Source organism: Procambarus clarkii, chromosome 20 (genome assembly GCF_040958095.1).
Source record: "Procambarus clarkii isolate CNS0578487 chromosome 20, FALCON_Pclarkii_2.0, whole genome shotgun sequence".
Taxonomy (NCBI): domain Eukaryota; kingdom Metazoa; phylum Arthropoda; class Malacostraca; order Decapoda; family Cambaridae; genus Procambarus; species Procambarus clarkii.
The window spans coordinates 17520293-17542060 of NC_091169.1; the positions used below are offsets into that span (position 1 = coordinate 17520293).

At 40.5% G+C, this 21768-nt stretch overlaps 1 protein-coding gene across 5 annotated transcripts in view; it reads left to right on the forward strand.

Annotated features, from left to right (window-relative positions):
* Positions 1–21768, forward strand: part of LOC123755258 (putative neural-cadherin 2) — an 872905-nt gene that overhangs the window by 18643 nt on the left and 832494 nt on the right. The window contains exon 1 of one of the 5 annotated variants that reach the window (XM_069327630.1): positions 10341–10490. The exons of the other annotated variants lie outside the window; for them this stretch is intronic. The gene's annotated coding sequence lies outside the window, so the exon portion shown is untranslated. Of the gene's footprint in view, positions 1–10340; positions 10491–21768 lie in introns of those variants that run through there. 5 annotated transcript variants of the gene reach the window in all.

The following is a 21768-nucleotide window of genomic DNA, read 5'->3' on the forward strand; positions in this document are numbered from 1 at the left end:
CCTTTCAAATGCTATATTGTCTTACTGTATTGTGGATATTTCCTGAAAAGTAACCTTAATATAATTCCCCTTCTCATTGTAGAAAAGTGATTATGAGGTAATACTAGAAGATTTATGAGAATGAGGGTGAGACACAAATAGAAGTATGAGGGTGAGAGACAAATAGAAGTACGAGGGTGTGAGACACAAAGAAAAACATGAAGGTGAGACACAAAGTTAATTACGATGATGAGATACAAAACAGATTAATGAGAAATAAAAAAAACATGCCAGTAAGAACCAAAGAGACACATAAAGTGAGAAACATACACCTGCTTTAAATCAGCATTTAACTTTAGTTACATTTCACATTCACCCTCATCATTAATCATTTCTCAGTGACCGGGCAAGCAATGCTTAAATTGTTAAACCTATCACAATGAATACATAATTCCCCTCAATTCACCATAGTCAAGGGAGGTATGGCAGGAACTCGCAGCACAATGGTTGCAGTTGATTTGCTTGAGGAATAAAGCAAAATACACCAGAGGGGAAACCTTGTCTAATCAAATAAACAGCAGTACAGAGAGGAGGGAAGGGAGGAATCATGCCCCCCCCCCCTCTTCCAACCCGATCCACAGGCTTTCCTCAACTACGTTCCAGTTACCTTTTCAATTCTGCATGGCCAGGGTTCGATCCCCCCGATGGTTTAAGTAATCGGACACCGTTCTTTCACTCCGTCATTCATATACCCCGCTCATTTCCCAATTCCCTTTGCTCCTTTTTTTTAATATCCCAGCTCCATAGTCTTTTATGCCAGTTCCTTATCTTCATATCCCAGCTTCATGCCCTCATTTGCCCTTTTTATATATTGGTATTATGGGTTTGAGCTCATGAACATTCTCCCATTTCTCCAAAATTGGAAAAAAAATAGGATTTATTTTTAAATTGGTCGACAAATAAATTCCTTTTGAACTCTTTGACAGAGACAACATTAAATATTACATTTGTAATTTATCATCTGGGCCATAACATTCATTCGTCATTTTGTGACTCAAAACTTAGCTTCTGTACTGAAACTTCTGTATATTTTCCATACATATTGTCAGAATACAGGGTTATAGCCAGTATACTTTCCTATTGGTGCTCTAAACACTGGGACATGTATATTTTCATACTGGGAGATAAAGACAGGATTGTGCTCTGTATACTGTCATACTAGGTTTTGGAAACTAGGTTATACTCTGTATACTCTAATACTGGAAGTCAGAGGACAGGATCATGCTCGTTATACTGTCATACTGATGCTCTAAAGGCAAAGACAAGCTTTGAATACTTTCAAAGAGATGTTTTCAAAACCAGGTCATAGTATTTATACTTTCATACACGTGTTTCATACAAGCTCTTGGCCATAGACGGCTGTACAAATAAATACTCGGACACAGGTTCAAATCCTCGTCACGGCCCTTGTGGATTTGCTCATTTGATGCATCACGTCATTGTAATTTCTATGTTTAATAAGTGTTTAGTTTTTTTTTAGATTCGAACACTGAGTTATAATGACCGAGGAATCGGAATATAATCTGAATCACGTATCACCGTTCTTATGATATGACAAGTGTAACATTTCGAACGGGTTTTTGGCCTAATCAAAAAGCGTTCGAATCTATTTAACCTCCCTAGGCAATGGTTATTAATCCCGGGAGGCGTCAGTATTCAAGCGCATTCACGTTCACTAAAGCACTGGAATTTCGACGCAATGGTTAAGAACGTCAAGATCGTGGTGCATTAGGTGTTCAAATGATTGAGTGATGATTGGACATACACTCATCACTCTTCCCGTTTATGTTCATACTGCTTCATGTCCGTCAGTGCATTTCGTGAATATCTAAATCAAAGTCACTGTCAATACGTGTATATTAAACTTACAATGCAATACTGCATTGTAATTGTACTTGGGTTTACTTGTTTTGTTGGAAGTATTTGTTCTAAGTTTGTTGAATTCGTTTGCAATTGCTTTATTGGGTATATGTGTTGTTGCGTTGCTTTGTGTGTTGCACTTGTTCTTTTCAGTGTATTTGTTCTTGCTTTGTTGAGTCCATTTGCAAGTGCTGTAGCGTGTTTATTTTTTCTTCTTTTGTGTTTGCACTTTATGTAATGTTGCTGTTCTTGCTCTAATGTTGAACCCTTATATGTTGCAGGTGCTTGTGTTTTTCTCAGTGTTCCTTGGCCTCTCGTACCGACCGTCCAAGTGTTTGGGCACCATTCCTTTCCCCCCGTCCCATCCAAAATCCTTATCCTGACCCCTTCCCAGTGATATATTTAGTCGTAATAGCTTGGCGCTTTCCCCTAATAGTTCCTTCCTTGGCCTCTCGTATACATATTTGTGTTGTGGTCAGAGTGCCTCTTATTGCTCAGGTGTTTAATCGTATGTTTTGGAAAAAAAATCCAGTTTTCGTTCATATTTTAACCGATGAATCGTACCAAGGTCGTGACGAATTGAAAGCGTTTAAGTCAGTATTGCTATTTAATGCCTGGAAGGGATATGAGGACAAGAGTCTGGGGGATAGAGGGGGAGAAGGAATGGTGAATATATATATATATATATTAGTATATTTTGGTAGCAGTCTTTCCTGTAGACATATATTATTAAATATGACCGAAAAAGTAAGATTAATAATTCTAACACGAATTTTCTCAACTTTCGTACATTACGCTTCACTGTTGGAGGTAAATAAAAAATCACTTCTCCAAAATTCATTTTTATTTCTAGTCTGACGCGACACGGGCGCGTTTCGTAAAACTTATTACATTTTCAAAGACTTCACAAATACACAACTGATCAGAACGTATCTCTGATTTTATATCTACATTTGAGTGAGGTGGGAAGGGTGATGTGGCATTTAACACAAGACAGAACAGGAGGGGATATTAATAGGGTATTAAAAGTATCAACACAAGACAGAACAGAAACAATGGGTATTGAATAGAAGTGTTTGTAGAAAGCCTATTGGTCCATATTTCTTGATGCTTCTATATTGGAGCGGAGTCTTGAGGTGGGTAGAATATAGTTGTGCAATAATTGGCTGTTGATTGCTGGTGTTGACTTCTTGATGTGTAGTGCCTCGCAAACGTCAAGCCGCCTGCTATCGCTGTATCTATCGATGATTTCTGTGTTGTTTACTAGGATTTCTCTGGCGATGGTTTGGTTATGGGAAGAGATTATATGTTCCTTAATGGAGCCCTGTTGCTTATGCATCGTTAAACGCCTAGAAAGAGATGTTGTTGTCTTGCCTATATACTGGGTTTTTTGGAGCTTACAGTCCCCAAGTGGGCATTTGAAGGCATAGACGACATTAGTCTCTTTTAAAGCGTTCTGTTTTGTGTCTGGAGAGTTTCTCATGAGTAGGCTGGCCGTTTTTCTGGTTTTATAGTAAATCGTCAGTTGTATCCTCTGATTTTTGTCTGTAGGGATAACGTTTCTATTAACAATATCTTTCAGGACCCTTTCCTCCGTTTTATGAGCTGTGGAAAAGAAGTTCCTGTAAAATAGTCTAATAGGGGGTATAGGTGTTGTGTTAGTTGTCTCTTCAGAGGTTGCATGGCTTTTCACTTTCCTTCTTATGATGTCTTCGATGAAACCATTGGAGAAGCCGTTATTGACTAGGACCTGCCTTACCCTAGAGAGTTCTTCAGAGGAAGAACTCTGTAGGGTAAGGCAGGTCCTAGTCAATAACGGCTTCTCCAATGGTTTCATCGAAGACATCATAAGAAGGAAAGTGAAAAGCCATGCAACCTCTGAAGAGACAACTAACACAACACCTATACCCCCTATTAGACTATTTTACAGGAACTTCTTTTCCACAGCTCATAAAACGGAGGAAAGGGTCCTGAAAGATATTGTTAATAGAAACGTTATCCCTACAGACAAAAATCAGAGGATACAACTGACGATTTACTATAAAACCAGAAAAACGGCCAGCCTACTCATGAGAAACTCTCCAGACACAAAACAGAACGCTTTAAAAGAGACTAATGTCGTCTATGCCTTCAAATGCCCACTTGGGGACTGTAAGCTCCAAAAAACCCAGTATATAGGCAAGACAACAACATCTCTTTCTAGGCGTTTAACGATGCATAAGCAACAGGGCTCCATTAAGGAACATATAATCTCTTCCCATAACCAAACCATCGCCAGAGAAATCCTAGTAAACAACACAGAAATCATCGATAGATACAGCGATAGCAGGCGGCTTGACGTTTGCGAGGCACTACACATCAAGAAGTCAACACCAGCAATCAACAGCCAATTATTGCACAACTATATTCTACCCACCTCAAGACTCCGCTCCAATATAGAAGCATCAAGAAATATGGACCAATAGGCTTTCTACAAACACTTCTATTCAATACCCATTGTTTCTGTTCTGTCTTGTGTTGATACTTTTAATACCCTATTAATATCCCCTCCTGTTCTGTCTTGTGTTAAATGCCACATCACCCTTCCCACCTCACTCAAATGTAGATATAAAATCAGAGATACGTTCTGATCAGTTGTGTATTTGTGAAGTCTTTGAAAATGTAATAAGTTTTACGAAACGCGCCCGTGTCGCGTCAGACTAGAAATAAAAATGAATTTTGGAGAAGTGATTTTTTATTTACCTCCAACAGTGAAGCGTAATGTACGAAAGTTGAGAAAATTCGTGTTAGAATTATTAATCTTACTTTTTCGGTCATATTTAATAATATATATATATATATATATATATATATATATATATATATACATATATATATATATATATATATATATATATATATATATATATATATATATATATATATATATATATATATATATATATCTATATATATATATATATATATACGCCAGTATGGTTTTAAACAATTTGATGTACCGAAATTCCCGGTGAACATGGTGCTCCTCGTTTACAAAGACGTACCGTCGAAAAATAGCTTTTTTACTATCTTTTATTATACATTTACAGAAATGGATTTTCAAGTGTTTTTGCGAGAGAAAATATAGGATTTTGTATATGTAAATATATATTGTATATATATTATACCTGTAAATATATATAATGGGTTGGTGGTGGAGGAAAAACAAGCTAACTACTGTATTTTCTTGCATTTTTACAACTACCCATTTGTATAATTTACTGCATCACTTATTACCTTATTACTTCTTGCGCTTCTCAAATAATTACCTTCGATTATTTCTCAGAATATTGAAGATATATCCTGTGTTCTCACTAGCCACCTGATTAGCCATATCGTGTCACCCTTTTGTGTAATTCTTAGTAATATTGAATCACCCTAGAAATTATGCTTGCATATGATGACCAAACCTTTCGACGACGTTTCGGTCCGTCATGGACCATTATCATACGTCTTGATAATGGTCCAGAAGGGACCGAAACGTCGTCGACGTTTCTCCATCTTCTGATGTTTGGTTATGTCATCATATCTTCAGCCACGTTATTGTGACTCGTCGTCTACATGTGTCTTGATATCTTTATTAGTTCCATGTTTGGTCACTCAAAGTCACCCCTTTTGTGCTCATTTCATTCATCTTTATATCTACATTTTATAGATTATATCTTTACATTTCTTGATATCTTTATTAGTTCCATGTTTGGTCACTCAAAGTCACCCCTTTTGTGCTCATTTCATTCATCTTTATATCTACATTTTATAGATTATATCTTTACATTTCTTGATATCTTTATTAGTTCCATGTTTGGTCACTCAAAGTCACCCCTTTTGTGCGCATTTCATTCCTATTGAATCATCGTAGAAATTGAATATTTCATAATCTCTCTGATGACATTGGGAGTTCAGCCAGCAGTGGATCAATAATTATTAAAAGAAGGTACCAATGGAACAATTATCTTTTCTCGTTGAACCCACTAAAAGCATTGCAACAAGGAGTCGGTTTTATTTGCAATCTGTCAGTGCCATGAGGACTATGTTCCAGAACACCCCCGCACCCCCTGTCAGTATTACCTGGACAGGCATAGCCATTTTAGTCCCTCTGTCATCAACTGCTCGACTGCCACTTACGAAGTCTAAGATCAGTACTTGATTGCCACTTAGAAAGCCAAGAATGAGTACTCGGCTGACACACAGGAACCCAATGAAAAGTACTCGATTGTCACTCAGGAAGCTTAGGAACAGTCCTCGATTGTCACTCAGGAAGCCCCAATCTCGACTGCCATTCAGAACGCCCAGGATCTAAAAATTCTTATGATTCCTAAATTTATGATTAGCTTGCTTAAAATGTTTCACTTTAATCCTATTACACACATATGGAAACATTTAAAGGATTACCAGAATCTTTTCTTTAAATCTGAGTCTCCTCCCTGCAGGAGACACCACTTACCTGGTCTTTACTGCGACTATCACTTTTTGCAGATCCGTGTTCGATTCCCCATGGCTCACGTTGTTAGTCACCTTTCCTTCACTCCCTACCCCGTATCGCACCTCCTATCCTACTTTCCTATTCATTCCAAATACTCTGTAGCCTTACGGGCTTCGTTTTATAGTAGCTACGTATTCTACCCAGCTTGTAACCTCCTTCATAATTACTTATTCCTTGCAGCTGAGAACACACACACACACACACACACACACACACACACACACACACACACACACACACACACACACACACACACACACACACACACACACACACACACATATATATATATATATATATATATATATATATATATATATATATATATATATATATATATATATATATATATATATATATATTTATATATATTGTTAGAGGTATACTCAACTTCTCGGTGAATATATACTTGGGAGTTCCCCTTTAGTCATGGACGATGATCAGAACTAGTGTGTCCTTGCCGACTGGTCAGGAAGGTGTTGTTATAGCCTTAATAACATTTCTAGAGCTTTATATACGCCATAGGCTCAACACCAAGCCAAAAGAACTCAATCAAAATGTTGGTTTGAGTGAGTAAACAATGCAACAGGGAGCGGACGCCACTGCAGGACAGGGAGAGGAGGACAGGGAGGATAGGGAGGATAGGGAGGACAGGGGGTTCACACAATCCCCCACCTCGTTGTGCTGTCTGGTCGCCCGTCACCTAATTGCTGGTATTGTTTTCTGTAGCTGGGACGCTCCGCTCCACCTGGGACCCATAACACTGTTCCGCTCACTCTACACCCGCCGCCACACTATGCTCAGTGTGGCTTCCAGCCATAGCCTCTCCTCAGCCACACTATGCTCAGTGTGTGCTTCCAGCCATAGCCTCTCCTCAGCCACACTATGCTCAGTGTGTGCTTCCAGCCATAGCCTCTCCTCAGCCACACTATGCTCAGTGTGGCTTCCAGCCACAGTCAGTCCTCCACGACTGAACCCATCGCCACAAAGTGTTCTTCTCCCCAAGCCATTATCTTAGATGTTAAGTCAGGTGACTTAATATGTTTTCTTTGACTGAAGATGACTGAGCAACCCTCCGTCAGGCTCTGCTCGCCCAAGCTGCGGTCGTCGCCCACAGACGCATTCAACCTGGTTGATACCTGGTTGATGATACCTGGTTGATGGGGTTCTGGGAGTTCTTCTACTCCCCAAGCCCGGCCCGAGGCCAGGCTCGACTTGTGAGAGTTTGGTCCACCAGGCTGTTGCTTGGAGCGGCCCGCAGGCCCACATACCCACCACAGCCCGGTTGGTCCGGCACTCCTTGGAGGAATAAATCTAGTTTAACATTTTTTAAAACCATTTAACATTTTGTGTATTTTGTATTTCTGAAATATTAATTAATAACAATATATTATAATTTGTACTATAGGCGTAGGATAGGTTACGTGTTTAGGTTTTGCTAACAAGAATAAGAATTATTCTTATGCGTTATAATAATTATTTTTATTCTTTAGAATAATTATTCTTATTTGCTTCTTTAAGGAAATATTATTCCTAGGAAGAAAGTTAACTAATCTCATTAATTCATGTAAACACAGACCTTGTGGTGTCCAGAGAGGGAACAATGATCCCCGGAACCCTTGCCCACAGTTTCCGGAAATTCGGATAATTTAGCGAGTCCCTGGGGAGTCTCTGGGGAGTCCCTTGGGAGTCCCTTGGGAGGTCCCTTGGCAAGGTCACAATGCCTTCTGATATAATGGACGGCAAGTCAGCCGCTCTCCCAGACAAATAAACACAAACGAACAGAAATCCTCTTTGGAACATTGTAAACAGCTCCTTGAGAAAGGTTGTAAAGTTTACATCCGAAATTTATGATTCTAATAGTCTTACACATATGCAGGCGATGAGTCACAATAACGTGGCTAAAGTAAGTTGACCAGACCACACACTAGAAGGTGAAGGGACGACGACGTTTCGGTCCGTCCTGGACCATTCTCAAGTCAGTCATTCTCATCGACTTGAGAATGGTCCAGGACGGACCGAAACGTCGTCGTCCCTTCACCTTCTAGTGTGTGGTCTGGTCATCTTACACATATGTTAAGTCCTTCCTTCACTTTTAATTTTATTATTCTCTCCAGTGGATCTACTTTAATCAAGTTCTACAACATCCAACGGACTTCTTGCGTCTTAAAGGAGGTGTTTAAGAGTCCATTGTCTCACGCATGTCACCGTGACGACATGGAAGAAGTCACAGGTGGGGTGGGCCGGCTGAAGGTGGCGCTCAAACAAGCCAATTTGCTCGTTTAGCTCCCGCAAGAAGCCACTCAGACACGCGTCTGCTCTGTCTGGTGGCTACGACCAGACTCTTAGACTGAACCTCTCAATGCCTGGAGGACAATACAAGAAACTAGTTACAGCACTGCTCCTCTGTCGGGTAAGTCCACTACGGGTTCACCATAGCCCGTGCTACTTGGAACTTTTTGTTTCGAGTAGCTGAATCTAAAAAAAACAACAACAACCGACAGAAGAAACATAGTAGACATGATCAGAACATACAAGATACTGAGGAGAATACAGCAGGTGGAAAAGGACAGCCTCTTTAAATTATGAGAGTAGAACAAGAGGACAGATTTGACAAATTTGAAGGTCAGAATAGTTAAACTATAATGGAACAGATACAACAAGACTATAAAAGGTAGGGCATAAGGAGCTAGAGCTCACTTCCCCATTGTCACAGATAGGTAAGCACCCACGTGCTGCAAGTACACACATTACCAACCGGACCGAAACACCTTATCAAACCAAGACCTAACTATACCCAAACTCCAAATATACAATAATAATAAAGTATACATAAAGTATACATAATACATAATACATATGTATTAGTATACGTATACATATATACATAAAGAATACAATAATAAATATACATAAATAATAATAATTATATATATATATATATATATATATATATATATATATATATATATATATATATATATATATATATATATATATATATATATTAGTATATTTTGGTAGCAGTCTTTCCTGTAGACATATATTATTAAATATGACCGAAAAAGTAAGAATAATAATTCTAACACGAATTTTCTCAATCTTTCGTACATTTCTTTTCACTGTTGGAAGTAAATCAAAAATCAATTCTCCAAAATTCAGTTTTTATTTCTAGTCTGACGCGACACGAGCGCGTTTCGTAAAACTTATTACATTTTCAAAGACTTTAGTTTACAAATACACAACTGAATAGAACTTACGCATCTCCGATTTTATATCTACATTTTAGTGAGGTGGATGGGGTGAGGTGGCATTAATAGGGTATTAATTTCATCAACACAAGACAGAACAAGAGGTGGCATTAATAGGGTATTAATTTCATCAACACAAGACAGAACACGAAACAATGGGTATTGAATAGAAGTGTTTGTAGAAAGCCTATTGGTCCTATTTGCCTATTTGGTAGGGACTCGAGTCTTATTTTCCTCGGCGTCACCCCTTTTATATAAAAGGAACCGTCGGAAATGCATCCGAGGTGCCGTGTGGTTTGTCGCTTCCTCGTTGGTGGAGAGAGGCGACGCCACAGTGTTTTTGTTCACCCTTCCCATGACATGGAAGAAGGTTGGTGCTCTGTTCCCATGCACACAGACCGATCGATAGCTGACTCGATGTGCAGTCGTAGGCTATATATATATATATATATATATATATATATATATATATATATATATATATATATATATATATATATATATATATATATATATATATATATATATATGTATATTTATACATACGAGAAAACCTCAATTTTGAATACACTGATCAAGTCTTTAGGGGGGTGAGGCCGCCTGAACGAACAGAGAGCAAAGGTGAGTCGTGGAACTTTAGAAACGGATCATTTGGAGCAGGATAACAGCCGTGAGTGGTGGTGGAGGCGAGGGTGGCGGGTCTCTCCCAGTGACCATGTGACAGTGTGTCGGGCTGGAGGTGGTGGTCCACGGCCCACGAATTCGTATAGTGGCATAATCGACGGTAAACCGCGTTGTCGATCTCCAGAAGTGCAGAGGTAAGCGGACACTTGACGTTTATGCGTTGTCTCCAGGTCGAGTAATAGGGAGGTTTGTGCAGCGGTGTAATCCGACCAAGTTCCTCTTGGAACTTGGTCGTTCCTCTCTTATGACCATGATTTGTTCCTCTTATGAAGCGGTTTAATCCGCTGCATAAACTCCCTATTGGTCGACGTGTTTTAATGATTTGGGGCCGATAACGACTCGTGGATAAGATGGGTTCACTATTACATGGTTCGTAGTGCCATGTAATTCATCAAGTGAGGAGTTGTTACTGGTATTGAGACCGTGTCATTTATTTATGTTGTAAAATGTTATTAAAAAGGTGTGGATGGAAGTGTTCGTAAGACAAGCCAGGTCCCAGGCCTGGCTTGTGGAGTAGAACTCTTGGAACTGGCCACAGGTAAACTATAGGTATATACATTCATATGCTACGTCACTGTCCTGGTCATCTGTGGTGCGTCCATCGTTATCTAGAGGGTTATATGGTAATCTTATATTAGGTATAAAGGGATATATAATATTCAAATTCTGACATGGAGAAAAATATTTGGTATTAACATGAAATGCCTTTAACTATACACAAACTTTATTTTAAAATTACCTTTTCCTCTTATAAATCCTTGTTAGATCAGTTGGGTATCATAACATCGCACCAAATTAGTAGGAATGGGGGGGGGGGGGGATCGGCAGAGGTAGTGTACTCCACCCACTTTGCTGTAAATTAAAAAAAAAACCTTTTAAAGATAATTTATGTCTGAATCATTTCTCCGCTCTCGAAGTCTCTCTCGTTAGGATTGTATAAATATTTTGCTAATCTCTTATTTGCGTCAGATTTGGATTCGTTTGCTTTTCATATTTTTTGTGCAGTAGTTTAGTCAGCTTTTCACAGATTGCAAGTTGTATCATGAGCTCTCAGTGTTGGTGTCTGCTCAAGAAGATTATTTCACAAAAAAGGATTTTACTGAAATATTGAGATTTCTAAATTTACAGAAGAAATGATATATTTCGGTACATATTATAGTCATTTATATTTAAGAGTTGTAGCTTGGATGGCGTGGATGTCAAATAAATTTAAGCGGATGTCTAATAAATGTCAGTGTCTCTGGCCTCGAACGAGTTAATGAGGCCAAGAATGCCACTGGTAACTAGGCTTCCCCAAGGCATAGTCTCTCATTTCCGTTTCATCTTGAGAATGTCAGCCGCAGGCAAATTTTGACAGCGTTATTAGGGATTCCATTTCACTGCCTGAGCAAGGTGAGATAGTCTTTAGAATGTGGTTTGACGCCTGAAGTCACCGCGGAAAATGTGTCATTTTGGAAAATGTGAACAGTAAGTTCAGTAGAACTTACTGTTCACATCGGTTTCTACTCCTTTTGACCATGTCGTAGCTCAGGCGATTAAGGCAGCGTCTGGGATGCTCTCGGACGCAGGTTCGAATCCTCGTCACGGCCCTTGTGGATTTGTGGTTCCGAGAGAACAAGACTCGTGCAGGCCGAGAGCTAGAGGCGCTCAGAAGGCACTACGGGCTCACCATAGCCTGTGCTACTTGGAACTTTTGTTCCAGGTAGCGAATCTTTAACAACAACAACAACAATGGCATACGCTCCGGCTCAAGCTGAAAATTGGACAATGATTCCGTAATCAGTAACATTTGTTCCACTTTCCTGTGTGATTGGACTTTTCCAGACTTGAAGATGTTGGCCTTCTCTGAGAACTTGGTCTTATTCTTGGGTTGACTTAATTTTAGAATATAGATTCGTATTTGAGTTACCTTGATAATTTTCAATTTTAATATTCCCTGTGCATGTTTATGTATGTTTAGTTTTCCTTTATGCTTCCAGCATCAGTGATATAAAATTCCCGGTGTTGGAGATGTTTGAAACCCATTAATCAACTCCATTGTCGAGTATTTTGTGGGGGAAGTCGACGATCAATCATTTTCTCTGCATATTCGTATGTGCTTACCGGCCGTTCCACGCCACTGTCATGACACGCCGCGGCATGACATGACGCTGTCATACTCCGATATGACACGAGACTGTCATATTCCAGTATGACGTGACGGGGAGGTAGGTGTTGGACTGGCACATATGCTGGCGGAAAGTTATACTGACAAAGGTATACATGCTGTAGGTTGACCTATGGATGCTGTGTGCTGTCGGTTGACCTCTGTTGTAATCTGTAGGTTGACCTCTGTTGTAATCTGTAGGTTGACCTCTGTATGCTGTAGGTTGACCTCTTTATGCTGAATGCTGTAGATTGATCTCTATATGCTGTATACTGTAGGTTAACCTCTGAATGCTGTTGACTGACCTCTGAATGCTGTTGGCTGACCTCTGAATGCTGTTGGCTGACCTCTGAATGCTGTTGGCTGACCTCTAAATGCTGTTGGCTGACCTCTGAATGCTGTTGGCTGACCTCTGAATGCTGTTGGCTGACCTCTGAATGCTGCTGACTGACCTCTGAATGCTGTTGGCTGACCTCTGAATGCTGTTGGCTGACCTCTGAATGCTGTTGGCTGACCTCTAAATGCTGTTGGCTGACCTCTGAATGCTGTTGGCTGACCTCTGAATGCTGTTGGCTGACCTCTGAATGCTGTTGGCTGACCTCTAAATGCTGTTGGCTGACCTCTGAATGCTATTGGGGTGACCTCTGAATGCTGTTGGCTGACCTCTGAATGCTGTTGGCTGACCTCTGAATGCTGTTGACTGACCTCTGAATGCTATTGGGTGACCTCTGAATGCTGTTGGCTGACCTCTGAATGCTGTTGGCTGACCTCTGAATGCTGTTGACTGACCTCTGAATGCTATTGGGTGACCTCTGAATGCTATTGGGTGACCTCTGATTGCTGTTGACTGACCTCTGAATGCTGTTGACTGACCTACGTATGCTGTAGGAAGACCTATTCATGCTGTTCTTTCGCTGCACAAAACCAACAATAGCTTAAACTCTCATTAGCTGTAGCGTGAATGAGCGCCACCCGCTCATTCTACCCTTACTCAAAATAAAGAAGGGAAAGGGGGGTAGACAGAATGCAACTCGCTTAAACTGCCCATGCAATATGAACCAGTTGCTCGAACCGCATTTAGCATTCTAGCGTGGAAAGCGAGTGTTTGTAATCTTCACTTAAACTCCCCTTAATGATGGCGTGGAAAAATATATAAGTGAGATATTCGCTTAATTAAAAGTTAACATTTTAAGCGTGTCTGTTCTCTTATGCAAAGTTCAGTTTGATAAGTGCCTGAGTGTGTGTGTGTATTCTTCAGGTATGCACATTTGTTCACTAATGCATACGTTGTCATTTCTAAATAATTCATCAACACATATTTGCACAGTCCACTCTCTTGGAAAGATTTAAAAAAAGTAATTATATACGATAATATAATATATGCAATACTGGGTATACATGTCGAGGAGATTTACTCCTGTAATATAAATATAATATAATTATATAAATATAATATTAAATAAGGATCACGGAATGATTTTTTTTGTTTTTTTTTTGTCCGTTAATTCATCACTCTGTTGTTTATGGTCGTTTGGTACAGCAGAGTGTCCAGCCACTTGGATTGTTACAGGTCGGCGTTCAATCCCCGATCGTCCAAGTGGTTGGGCACCATTCCTTCCCTCTGTCCCATCCCATATCCTTATCCTGACCCCTTCCCAGTGCTATATAGTCGTGACGGCTTGGCGCTTTCCCCTGATAGTTCCCTTCCCTTGGATTGTTGGAAGAGCATTGGCTTCGCTTCGAGCTGGGTATGGGTTCGATACCCGATGATGCAAGGGGTTGGGCTCCATTCTGTCATTGGCTCCTCATATTTAGGCTTTCTCTCTCATATTCCCAGCTCCTAGTATGTCCTCTTATCCCAGCCCCTAGTTTGCCCTCGTATCCCAGCTCCTAGTCTGCTCTCATCCCTTACAAGTACTATATATTGTAACATTTCCATCTGAACTTTAACTTAATAATTAATAAGCTATTTATGAAGTAAGTATGTGATTCCTTTATCATATTTGCTTTCCAAATAGTATTGCATCAAAGGCCTCTTTAATATCGGGTCATAAACCAATATATTTCAACCCATTTTCTGGGTTTTGTCTGGTTTCTGGGCAATAGTTTTCCGGTCACTGGGGTTGTGGCACTCAGGATCGTCATAGCCAATCAGGCTAGCCTTTGCTCGGCTGTCGATAGCCCCTTACTCGGGTGTTGATAGCCCTTTACTTGGGTGTCGATAGCCCCTTACTTGGGTGTCGATAGCCCCTTACTTGGGTGTCGATAGCCCTTGCTCGGGTGTCGATAGCCCTTGCTCGGTTATCAATAGCATCGCTAGGCTGTTAATAGCTCTCGTTCGGCTGTTAATAGCCTTCGTTCGGCTGTCAATATCCCTTGTTCGGCGGTCAATAGCCCTCGTTCGACTGTCCATATCCCCCGCTCGGCTGTCGACACGACCTCCATTCGGTTCCAACAAGTCACCCTTGGGTAAATGTTGGTGTGTGAACAAGCAGTCGGCCCTCTGTCGTTCGGCGCGTCAGTCAGCGGTATGGCATCTGTCACCTGGCCTGTCAATCACCAGTATTTCATGTCAAATCAGCAATACATTGACAACGAAATTCTCGCCGCTCTTTCTCCTATATATGTATGTCTGCTTCTTGCGTCAATTTCATGGAAATGTTATCCATATGGATATGTTATCCATATCCAATTTCATGGATATGTTATCCAGAAAGAAAATCCTTAGTCGATAAAGAGTGTTCACTAGATCAACTCAGCACTAAGGAAGGAATGTTTTAGTAGTTTACTTAGTTTTAAAGCTAGTTATTATAGAAAATTATAAGCTTGCTAAATTAACGATGATAAGTAAACTAGTTCAAGAATATCCATTCAAATGGGTGACTTACACCGCCCTCTTTTGTTTTCATTATAATAGTGGCATTTGTAAATTGGTTGGTTCGTAACAAGTAATTCTGGTTCATAGACAATGATAGACTTGTAAGTTTGCTAGTTGAAGACTAACAACGGGAGAATTACAGCCAAACACTGCTTCCTCAGTGAGAATTACAGCCAAACACTGCTTCTTCAATGAGAATTACAGCCAAAAAGTGCTTCCACAATGAGAATTACAGCCAAAAACTGCTTCTTCAGTGAGAATTACTGCCAAAAACTGCTTCTTCAGTGAGAATTACAGCCAAACACTGCTTCCTCAGTGAGAATTACAGCCAAACACTTCTTCCTCAGTAAGAATTACAGCCAAAAACTGCTTCCTCAGTGAGAATTACAGCCAAACACTGTTTCCTCAGTGAGAATTACAGCCAAACACTTCTTCCTCAGTGAGAATTACAGCCAAACACTGCTTCTTCAATGAGAATTACAGCCAAAAAACTGCTTCCTCAGTGAGAATTACAGCCAAACACTGCTTCCTCAGTGAGAATTACAGCCAAACACTTCTTCCTCAGTAAGAACTACAGCCAAACACTTCTTCCTCAGTGAGAATTACAGCCAAACACTTCTTCCTCAGTAAGAATTACAGCCAAAAACTGCTTCCTCAGTGAGAATTACAGCCAAACACTTCTTCCTCAGTAAGAATTACAGCCAAACACTGTTTCCTCAGTGAGAATTACAGCCAAACACTGCTTCTTCAATGAGAATTACAGCCAAAAACTGCTTCTTCAGTGAGAACTACAGCCAAAAAGTGCTTCTTCAGTGAGAACTACAGCCAAAAAGTGCTTCCTCAGTGAGAATTACAGCCAAAAAATGCTTCCTCAGTGAGAATTACAGCCAAACACAGCGATAGAATTATACTACACACTGAAGCAAATCAAACACAAAACAGATTGGAATACTGAACAAACTAAATCGAAGATATAGGCATAACTATCTTGCAACCTCCATAGTGCATGGCTCGAGGAGTGCATATCCTCAGTGTCTGTACTGAATCAGCGTTGTTATGTACGACCTTGAATCTTTGGTTTATATTAAGCTGTAAACCCCAGCTTATGTCTAAGTTAGTTTAGTTCATTTATTATGCACCCCATACCCATCTTGTGGGCGGTAGTGGAAAGGGTTACAGAGGCACATAATGGGCTCAGGGGCTGAACCCCACAATTCATTTAGCTAAGCAAGTTACAATCTTGATGAGCTAGTTACAAAATTCAATGTAAGTCGTCACATCAACAATGAGTTCGAGATCGACCTCAAGTACAGGTTCTAAATTAAGCAACTGACATATGTGGAAAGCTAGTGTCACAATTTATATGTTTGTCCTGCACACCGCCCCCCATCCAGTGGGCAGCGGTGGATAGGTTACAATCACTCAGTTACTACCTACAGTTAGCAAACTGGGGATATTTGGCTAAAATTTCTGGTAGCAGATCATTTTGAATGAAATATTTACACATCGCTGGAACAATGGTTATAGAATTATCTCTAAATTCACGTATCTTTTCGCACTCCATCACATAGTGACGGAGGGTGTGCGAATAATTTTGTTGACACAGTTTACATTTGGTCAGGTTTACATCGGCAGATAATGAGAATTCCCAGAGATACTTGTAACCGAGTCTAAGCCGAGCAGTAGTAACATCTAGAAGTCTTATGTTGGAGTTATTTTGAATTCTTTGTCTATTTTATGTGGTCTCTGGCTGCTGCTGTAAAGGTGGATTGTGTTTCCACTCCCGCCAGATTCGCCAGTCTTGCGTCTACTGAATGGGGTCCTCAGCACTCACACTAACATGCTGCTGAACAGTCACACTATGTAAGTAATGGGTTTTGAGGGTGTCACATTATGTATTGATTTGGGGATCGACACACTGTGCTTAGATTTGAGAGCGTCACACTATGCTTAGATTTGAGGACGTCACACTACATGCATTAGGAGTGGCACCACAGCCTCTATCCTCTATCCACCCCCTCCCTATCCAGCCCCGCGTGAATATATATGAATGTGTGGGAGGTCGCAATGAGGGTAAAGAATGACGGATGTGAAAGGGCTGATTGCATGAATGAAATATATGAGGGATAGAAAGATTAGATAAATGAGACACCAGTGAGAGTCAGTGTGTATGCGGGAGAGAGAGAGAGAGAGAGAGAGAGAGAGAGAGAGAGAGAGAGAGAGAGAGAGAGAGAGAGAGAGAGAGAGAGAGAGAGAGAGAGAGAGAGAGAGAAAAGGAAGAGACAGACACAGACAATATTGCCACACCACCTCCATCACCCGGTCTAGAAACACGTTAATCTTACTGGTATTCCACCACCACAACTACCACCACTACCACCACCACCACCACACACACACTCATCCTCTGCTGTGCTTACCTAATAATATCTACCGACGAGTGAGCTCTAGCTCTTCATGCCCCGATTTCGAACCTTGTTGTAACTGTTCCACTGCAACTTAACTATTTTCACAATCAAATTTTTTGTCAAATCTGGCCTTAAAGTTGTGGATTGATGTGGCTTTCGTAATTTCTTCTTTCAGTGCATTCCACTAGTGAATTCCACTCGTTCAGGACCTTGTATACCACTTATATCAGACCAATCCTGGAATATGCAGCTCCTGCCTGGAGTCCATACCTAGTTAAACACGAAGCATTATTAAAGAAGATTCAGAGGTATGCCAACCGACTAGTCCCGGAACTGAGAGGTATGAGCTATGAGGACAGCCTACGGGAGCTAAACCTCACGTCCCTGGAAAACAGTAGAGCTCGGGGAGACATGATAACCACATACAAAATTCTCGGAGGAATTGACAGGGCGGAGAAAGACAAACTATTTAGCATGACTGGACCTCGAACAAGGGGACACAGGTGGAAACTTAGTACCCAGATGAGCCACAGAGACATTAGAAATAATTTTGTTCAGTGTTAGAGTAGTTAACAGATGGAATGCATTAGGCAGTGATGTGGTGGAGGCTGACTCCATACACAGTTTCAAATGTAGATTTGATAGAGGCCAATAGGCTCCAGAATCTGAACACCAATAAATTGAAAGTCGAGAGACGGGACTAAAGAGCCGAAGCTCAACTCCCACAAGCACAACTAGACGAGTACTAGTAGGTCAGTACTTGTTAACTACCCGTACAGAGTACGAGTATTTTCTTAATTTCCTGCGGCTTATTTGCGTCTCCAGCTTCCACCTGTGTCCTCTTGTCCTGCTTTCTCTCAGTTTGAAGACTCTTTGTGCAGACGAGGAGTCACAATAACGTGGCTGAAGTATGTTGACAAAACCACACACTAGAAGGTGAAGGGACGACGACGTTTTGGTCCGTCCTGGACCATTCTCAAGTCGATTGTCAGTCAGTCGACGTTTCGGTCCGTCCTGGACCATTCTTAAGTCGATTGTCAGTCAATCGACGTTTCGGTCCGTCCTGGACCATTCTTAAGTCGATTGTCAGTCAATCGACGTTTCGGTCCGTCCTGGACCATTCTCAAGTCGATTGTCAGTCAATCGACGTTTCGGTCCAGGACGGACTGAACGTCGTCGTCTCTTCACTTTCTAGTGTGTGGTTTGGTCAACAGGTTATCCTTATCCATTTGGTCTATTCCTCTCACCATAAGTGTTGTGATCATATCCCCTCTGCTCCTTCTGTCCTCTAGGATTTTGAGATTTAGTTCCAATAGCTTTTCCTCGTAGCTTAACCCTCTTAGCTCTGACACCAATCTTGTTGCGAACTTTTGTATTTTTTAAATTTTGGCTTTATGCTTCACAAGGTGAGGATGCCATGCCGGTGCTGCAAATTCCAATATTGGTCTAACAAATGTTGTGTAGATTGCCTTGAATGAGTCCTGATTTTGGTTTTTAAACGACGTTCTTATATTTGCCAACATCCCATATCTTGCCAATGTTTATGTGTGCCTTTGGTGTGAGTGTTGAAATTGTATCCACTCCTAAATCTTCCTCTTTCAAATTCCTGTAGTTGCCATCCCCGTATAGTGTGGATGCTTTCTGGTATCATGTCTCTCTCTCTCTCTCTCTCTCTCTCTCTCTCTCTCTCTCTCTCTCTCTCTCTCTCTCTCTCTCTCTCTCTGTCTCTCTCTCTCTCTCTCTCTCTCTCTCTCTGTCTCTGTCTCTCTCTCTCTGTCTCTGTCTGTCTGTCTGTCTGTCTGTCTGTCTGTCTGTCTGTCTGTCTCTGTCTCTCTCTCTCTCTCTCTCTCTCTCTCTCTCTCTCTCTCTCTCTCTCTCTCTCTCTCTCTCTCTCTCTCTCTCTCTCTCTCTCTCTCTTTCTCTCTCTCTCTCTTGCCTATATTCATTACCTTACATTTGTTGGGATCGAATTCAGTAATCATTTGTTTGACCATCTGTGGAGTTTCTAAAGGCCCTCCTGTAACATTCTGCAGTCCTCTTCTGTTTTTACATTCTTCATGAGCTTTGTATTATCTGCAACATTAACATATGCGAGCGCACTCCCTCGGGTACGTCGTTCGCATATATTAGGAACAGCAGCGATCCCAGGACTGAACCTTGTGGGACACCCACTTGTTACATTCCTCCAACTTGAAACCTCCTCTCTGTCTGTGACTCTTTGGTTTCTGTCCTTCAGGTACTCCCTCACCCAGTTCAGTGTTTTCCCAGATATCCCAGCCTGACATTTCATATTGTACACCAGTGCTTCATCTGGAACAGTGCCAAATGCTATTTTTGAAAATCTAGGAAAATATTATTTACCCAGCATTCTTTTTCCTGTCTTATTGCAGTAATCTCGTCATAGAACTGAAATTTGTCAGGCGCGACTTTCCGTTTCTAAATCCATGCTAATATTTTGTCATGTAGTCAGTCCTCTCAAGATGTTCCAACATTCTCGACTTGATTACTTTCTCCAGGATTTTATACGGAACAGTTGTCAATTACGCTGGTCATTCACAGCTTGACACTTGTCATTGACAACTTAACGCTTGTCATTGACATTCCTTTAGTGCTTTCTTTCTATCCCTTTTTATGAATATTGGGACAACATTTGCCTTTTTCTAGATTTCTGGTAGATTTTCTGTCTTGGGCATTTTATTAATTTTTTTTTTAGGAATGGATGGCACAGTATTTCACCAGCAGCCATGGTGAGATTAGGTCCGGCTCCTTTGACTTTTCACATCTAAACACTACTGGTGATTTCTTAACTCTTCTACAATACCTACAATGTTATCCATTATTTCTTCCAATCTGTTAGCTGCCAATCTTGGTCTCCATGCTGGTTCTATTGTAAAGCTCTACATAAATCTTTTGATGAGTTCTTCCCGTATCTCATTATCATTTTCTGTGAGAATTCCCTCTTATCTCACCAATCTGGGTGCATGGTATCACATTGTTGTTTTTTCTCCTTATATGTCTATAGAACAGCTTTGGCTGGTTCTTAGCTTTTGCAATAATGTAATTTTCAAATTGCCTCTTTTCTTCTCTCCTCGCTCTGGTGTATTCGTTTCTCGTTCTCTTTAGTGCCTCTCTATTGTCTTCCGGGCATAGTTTTGTGTATTTTTTCCAGGTATCTTGTTGTCATTTCTGTAGCTTGCATGCATTGTCTATTGAACCAAAAGATTTACTCTTCTTGTCCAACTCATTCTCGAGAGGTATGAACGGCTCCGCTGCATCAGGACGTTTACCAGAAAAGAAGTTCATCGCCTCATTCCGTGCCTTTCCTTCCAGTTCTCTTTCCCATTGTATTTCACAAATAAAGTTCCTCAACTTATTGCAATTCCACTTCTGAAATCGTTCTTCTTCTTCAACAGATTTATTTGAGTAACCAACTCCTTTGGCTTCACAATGTATTAAAGTACGATAGTGCTGTGATCACTAATTTCTAGAGGCATCTCATACTATATTTTGTTCAACATCTGCCTCATTTTGGGAAAACATCAAGTCTAGTATTGCTGGTAGATTGTCTCTTCTTTCTCTTGTTGGGTTTGTGTGTATGCCTGTAATAAATGTTCCTGGGTCCTGTTTGTGCCATTTTCTGGTCTCCTTGTATTTCCTCATTTGCTTTTTCTTTCCTGATTCTCTTTGTTTGCCTTTAATCCTATTTAGATATATGTTGTTTAATAAAAACTGTAGGGCACTTTGCCTCATGTCTCAAATATCTATTTTTCTGCCTGTAATTACGTAATTAAATGTAAAAAATATAATTTTTTTGCCTGTAGTTAACTGGCTTGATGTTCATAAAAATAACTTTCATTAGTCGATTTATTTCTCTTTGAAACCTGCCGAGCCTTCAAAAATGCTTCGTTTCCATTATTGAATCTCTGGCCTGATTTTTGTTTGTAGAATTTCTGTTAACTCTTTTGATGTTTCCATATCTG